This window comes from Phalaenopsis equestris, unplaced genomic scaffold, assembly GCF_001263595.1.
Source record: "Phalaenopsis equestris unplaced genomic scaffold, ASM126359v1 Scaffold001216, whole genome shotgun sequence".
NCBI classification, from domain to species: Eukaryota; Viridiplantae; Streptophyta; class Magnoliopsida; order Asparagales; family Orchidaceae; genus Phalaenopsis; species Phalaenopsis equestris.
The window spans coordinates 482,151-489,191 of record NW_018165655.1 but is presented as its reverse complement, the minus strand read 5'-3'; the positions used below and the strand labels follow the sequence as shown (position 1 = coordinate 489,191).

Sequence of the window (7,041 nt, the reverse complement as noted above, 5' to 3'; positions counted from 1 at the left end):
TGATTTATTGTTGATAATTCATCTGAATCATTTTGAGATATATTAGAAGTGGGATAAGATATCCTTGGAAGAGTAATGGACCTTTTCTGATTGAATCTTATGACAACATCTCCGTTAGCATCTTGACTAACTTGTTCTACATCCTGATTTATTACAGGATGAGAATCTATAGCAGTTTGCAACTGCCATGATTCAGGGTATCTAACTTCGTCCCATTTTATAGTCTTATTTGTAGCTATATTTGAAGCTAGCAGATTAGTTTCAATAATTGTAGATCTATCTGTTGGCTTCATATTATTTTTAATATTCGGACATAAAGTATTCATAACTTTGAAATGAATTCGATAGATTATTGCAATTGTTTCAGATCCAGGTAAAAATTCATACCCGTGTAATTTTATCTGTATTTTAGCTGCTTCAAAGAGATTTATGTCTGTTAGTGACAGACTTAGATTTGGAAAAGTGTTAAAGAAAACTGGCCCATGGCATAGGCTAGTTTCCATGACACCCATCAATGACTTCATTGACTTTCCTGCAATGTTAAGATATTTTTTAGAGAAAATTCGAGCGTAGCCTTCAGCCATGGTTAACTGAATCAACACACGTCTCCCATCAAAAAGACCCACTTTTCACTTGTCTACTAGTTTAAGATGATCTAAACTCTTTTTGATAACATACATATGTAGGTGCCCCCACTAAAATTTTCTAATAACGGCGAATTTAAATTTCTCAGTTAAGGTTGAAATTTCTAAATCAGAGAAAAATAGTGTTGCTTTCCCACTTTTTCTACTTGTCTTCTTAACAAAATGGCAATCACCTGTACATTCCTTATAACTTGAGGAGAAGACAGCAACCGACTCCAGATGATTACCCACCACGTGGGCGAAGTAGGCTTTGTCAGGTTCAACAGAAGGAGGGAGCACACCCATCAATCAGGGAGAAAGTCCACCTGCAATGGCGCCTCGTATGCGCCGTAGGCAAACAAGTCAGAAAATGCAAGCCGACAGAGGCTTGACGTCAAAACAGAAGAGCGAGCCGACAAAAGACACGAGTCGACAGAAGAGGAGGGAGACTTGAGCCGACAAAACAGTGTGGTTAGACCCATCCTTATTCACCCGAGGCAAAGGAAGGAAGACGACGTGCGAGGCTGAACCCATGTTGAAAAGAAGAAGCTCTCACGAGTTTGCGTATAATGCTACCATACGAAAGAATAAGGAGAAGTCGATGTCGAGAGCTAATGCAGGAGGGACCCGAGCAAAGGGGAGGAAGGAACGATTTAGATCTTGCATGCAAAGGGAAGAAAATTTTTCTCACGTGAGGGTCGTGACAAGCGAGACATTCAGACTAAGTTCAATAGTAAACTCTTAAAAGATTGGACCAATGTGGATTTTTGCTCGTAATTTAGGAAAATCATCAGATGCCTTGGGGACGGTGCAGTTGCTAGTAGGATCTAGGTGCTGTTAGGATTACAGACGAGTAAGAAGCTTCGTTGACTGAATTCGAAGCTCCCAACCTAGGGAGACTCACGCGGGCTTGGGCCTGAACCAGCCCTAACCGGTTCAGAAGGCTATATCTGATAGGAGGCTGGACCAACCCCTTATCCCTCTTTTCACTAGGAGGGAATTACTCCCCCATCCTATTTTTGTTTCCTGTCAATCCATCTACTATTTGTAAGTGTGTTGTCCTAGGGTGGAGTTTTTGGTCTTTCTAAGTTTATATTTCTGTACATTTTACCGTCGGCGGTTGTTTTCCCTTCTAGGGTTGAATCGAAAGGCAAGAAGATGCCCCGGCTGTAACTCGTTCAAGGTGATGATCTTCTCAAAAGAATGTCCTCCAACTGTAACTCGATCACGATTAGATGCTTATCTTCCCCAATCCCTTCCTGTAATCCTCTATCCTATTCCCAGCCGCCAGTCAAGAACTCGCCCAGCTGCTCCTTGTCGTAAACCTCGCCTGCACATCCGACTACCGTACTACTTGCCCGCTTCCTTCCTGAGTGTCCCGCCTCCAGCTACCGCTATGCCCCTCTCCATTTCTTTGTTCTCCTACCAAACACATTACCCTACCCCTGCAAGTAGGGTTGTAAACAAGCCAAATCTGAGCAAATTTGGCTCGTGTTTGAAATGGCTCGTGAACAGTGTGCTCGTGTTCGACTCGAATAATATATTCTTGTTCGTACTCGGCTCAAAATTGATAGATTTTATCTTGGTGTTATTTAGGTTGGATCGCGTAGGCAAGGGTATTATTGGCGCAACGTGACTGAAGAGTTTGCGGCAGTATCGGCGGGTGTTCTTGCGGTATTATTACGGGTTGTATCGTGGAATTATTTAGGTTGGATTGTGGTTGTATTGGCTCAGGACCGCGTCCGCGGTGTTATTGGGAGTTGTATCATGTTGTTATTGGGGTTGGATCGCGCAAGCAAGGGTAGTCTTGGTGCGGCACGGCCGGAGAGTTTGGGGCAGTATTGGCGGGTGTTGTTGAAGTTTGTACCACAATGTTATTGAGATGTTATTACGATCGAGTGCTTGTGATATTGAGTAGTGTTATTGGAAGGTTTGCGTGACTTCAAGTAGGTGTTATTGGGAGTGTTACCATGGTGTTACTGCTATGTTATTGGCGAGAAATTGAGAAGGATTGGTGTTATTGGCTTGGCTAGCCCGAACTGAACCAATATATTTAATTATTTATCACTTTTGAGCCAATTCGAGTCGAACATGAGCGAACAAATATTTGTTCGTGTTCGGCTCGTTTATATTTCGAGCTTAAAAATTTGTTCGTGTTCAGCTCGTTAGGCTTAATGAACGAGTTGAACACGAGCTGCTTAACAAGCTGAACACGAGTTGTCTGTGAACGACGAGCTAAGTTGAGAGCCCTACCTATAAGCACAGCAACACCAGTAGCCTCCCCTTTAGCCCGTCTCCCACATCCAGTCCTTTTCATCCCTACAACTACCTCTCATCTCCCGCATTGCCTACCCACTACCGACCTCCCCTTTCATCAAACATCCAGTGACCAACCACATCCAAACAACTATTATCCTTCCACCACCAAGCCACCATGAATCCCACTTCCCCTCTACCCACCGCACCGCCTCTCCACCTCATGCCTTAGCTAGAGTTGTGTCGTCATTTCTTATTTCAAGAGTTTGTGTTTGTAATCCCTTTTGCGTTTTAGCAATAAAATTTGCATTTATATTGTGGGTTGGGTTGACTCTGGTATAACTAGAGTGATAATCATATGTGATTCTTTTTGTATTACAAACATGATTTGAAAAATCATAATTTGTGTAAATGCTCAACCCAAAAGGCAATAAAATCATTGAATACATATCAAGGGAATGCAGCAATCGTATGCTAACATAAAATCAATTCATAAAAATGGGGTGAATTACCAAACGAATTAGAATTGGATTCTTTATGCAGCTTAGAAGTTTCATATTAATTATAGTTTTAATTTCAGTTTGCACTTACATTTTTGTCTAATAGGTAAAATTATCCCTAAATTAGACTCGTTTACATTTTAACTTGTTATTTTGTGCATGTATTTAAACTATCATCATAAAGCAGTTCATTATCCTGAAATTTTATAATATTTTCATTATTATGACTTGAAAGTTGGATTCTTGAACAATAGCATGATTTTACAAGGACATCAGAAGGTTATATGATATTTACCTTGACGCTTATGGCAAATTACCTAATAATTTTCGTTAGGATTTCTAAAAGGTGGAGTATGGAAGACACAAAATTTGACTTAATAGCCACATGGAATTGTGCTAGTGGTAAGAAAATTGATTCCCACTATTTCTAGAAGAGCTATATTGTCTCCTTTCCACTGTTAAGTCTTTATGGTGAACTTCTTCTAAATTCCTTAGTACAAAAGCCGTCTATCTTCATCTCAAAGTGAAGATCATTAACAAAACTAAATCTCACCATCCATGTTTCTTCTTGTCAAGTATATCAAGATTTTAATTCTTCAAATTGATTTAACTATAAATCAATAATAGGATTTTCTTCACATAAATTTAGTAGCTCAACTAATCAAGATGCATAATAAGCAAGGTTGTTAAAATCAGACTGGACCGGCCGGTCAGACCATGAACCGATAGGGCAGCCAGTCTGAAGGCTAGAGATAACCAGATTTTGAATAACCAGAATTGGACTGGTTAAAAACATGGTCTAACCGATCGACAGCTGAACCGGTCTCGATTTTTAATAATCGGGTTTTTTTTAGATTGCATTGCATTCTTTTTCATAAATGATTTGGTGGAAGAAATGATCAAAAGAATATGAAAGTTTATATTTTTATTTAAAATTGTAATGTATCTTTGGGGTGATCATTGTTATTTTCTGCATAAAACTAATATTTAATTTAGCTTATTTGATTTATTATACAAAAGAATGTGACTAAATTACATAGATAAAGTTATGTGATTGAAATGGAGCAGTGCTTTAGAAAAATGAAATGTTTTATTTTATCTGCCTCCTTAGATAAAAATATTTGATATTATGAAAGGAATGTAAAGAAGAAGTGCTTGTGGTTGTGGCTTTCAAGTTTGTTAGGTTTTTAATTAATCTTAATTTCTCTCATCTACATTTTACTTTTATATTATCAAACCTTGAAGGAAGGAAATAAGAAATACAAGATTTCAAAGAAAGATCAATATTTTTTTGGCTACAAATGTGAATGAGGTTAGTCATTCAAATATTAAATATTTATATATTTAAAATTGTTGAATTTATTTTTATTGTGTTTTATGTTTTATGGTAATTAGTATTTGCATATAATTTATCATTATTATGTTATTAATGTCATATTTAAAGAATTTTTATATTTATTACATCATCCGGTTCAACCCGGGTCAACCTAATGAACCTGGAACATTCCCTTCGACCAATTTGATGTCCGGTACGGTTATCATAACCTTGACAAGAAGCAAGTAGGTATTTGCCTTTCAGGATGAACCCAAGATAAGTATTTCTCTCTCAATCTAGCTTTCAGGAAGTCCCAAGTTCTAATAGGACATTATATAAAAATATTCATGTTGCACTAACTCCCAGCATAATTTCTTAGCACCACCAACTAATTTGTATATTTTAAAATATTCTTAATTTGATATTAGTATATTTTCAGATATTCTTGATCATGCTTGTTGTGAACACTAGGGGTGCTAACCTAAACTTTCTTTATTGCTTAAAATTCACTAAGACAAGGGTCACGATGAAACCAACGATCTCTTTCATGAAACCTATAGTGTCAATCATCATGACCATCAATATTACAATAATCATTAGGAAGATCGTCAAGATTTTTACGGCCACTAAAATTTCAATGATCTTTATTGCATCATGTCTCAAAGGTTCCAAAGTCTACTTAGGTCGAGGATGATGGAAATCATGAACTTTCATAAGGATATATCTAATAACTAGGTCTAATAATTTGAGGAGGCCCGCCAATATTACTACGGTGATGTGCCCTAAAATGCTCATCATCAAGCATTTCTTGTATTAAATAACTATGAGTCTTGGAGGAAGTACAAGTATACAATGAGATGGACTTCTTATGAGTTCATTAAACAAGGCAAAAACACCATAAAATACTCTGTAGCCAAAATTTTCGAAAGTTAAGGCCTTCTATTTGGCTTAAACATAACTACATAAAATTTGTCTTATAGAATTCAATTTTTATTATTAGTCCTCTTAATTTTTACATTATCTACCCATTGTTCAATTTGTATCATATGCATACACATCTTTTATGTTCACCTCTTAATACATCAAAATTCATGATAATAAGAATGCAAAAGCACCAATGATATCTATAATGAAGACAGCAATATAATCATATAGACTTAAATATTGGTTTTATATTTCAGTTGCATACATGATTTCAGATATAAGAAATCAATTCAACAGAAATTAAAAAATTTAAAATATTCAAATTGACCAAGTTTAATTCATATGTGAATTATACATTATCTAAGGTTATCGCTCAACATCAAAAAAGAAATATTTGCACTACCCTAACTCTCAAATTGATAAAATGGCAATATCACTAGAAAAATATTCATTTCATAACTAAAATATCATCACTAACAATATTCACAATTCATTTTAAAATCCAAAAAGCTCACATTCATTAAACATGTCAAATCCTACAATTATGGGAGGTAACAGCATTTTCAAGAAAAAAACAGCATTTTCAAGAAAAATAAGTTAATAAAACAGAAAATGTGACACTACCATGAAGAGAGATCAAACATTAGAACTCACCTCATACAGAAGGTACTTCATATGTTCACTAACCAGCCTGTTTTCATCTCTCAAATCAATACTAATAGTTGTATGTAGTCAGTGAGCATTACTGAGCCATGCATCAACAGAAGAATGCCCCACAAATACATGACACCACTATATAGGTCCTTCAGGACGCTCCAAATATGGAGCAACAACACCAGCAATGGTAAAATCATCTTCATTCTCTATCAAATTCATTTGTTGTGAAGACCATTTAGCATCAACTTGGACAATCTGCACTTAGTTCTGAAATACTTGCCCATCCAATAGGAACCCAGTGGCTATGAGACCTTTGGTTTTTGTAGCATTTGGTTCTTATAGTGCATTGTTTCCTTGTAGCAAGGAGTGTGAGGCTCATCATCATCTCTTATAGCAGCTGGACTATTCAGGTCTATGAGAGAGTGACACCCCATAAATGTGTTACCATTCAAGTTCTGAGTTGGAAGCTGGCTTGGGAGAGTTCTTGTTGTTTGTCTTCTTAGATTTTGATCATCATTTTGATGCCTAGGTTGAGATCTTGGAACTTTTTTTTGTAGTTGTACGATTGAATCCTCAAACAAACTCTCTGCCTAGATCACATCAGCTTAGTATGAAGAGCCAAGTTAAAAAAGCCCATCAGTCCAAAGATCACATACAAGAGCACCCTCTCTGCCTGGATGAAACTTTTGAAACTCTGGCCTGCTAGACTTATTTCCTGAAGGAGATATATGATTTTCCATGCTGTTGATTTTACTTGAAGAAAATC

General features: G+C 36.7%; 1 pseudogene; it reads right to left on the bottom strand.

The window, feature by feature from the left end:
* Nucleotides 1-6,660, bottom strand: part of LOC110033543 — a 36,735-nt pseudogene extending 30,075 nt beyond the window's left edge.
* Between the last annotated feature and the right edge of the window lie 381 nt (nucleotides 6,661-7,041).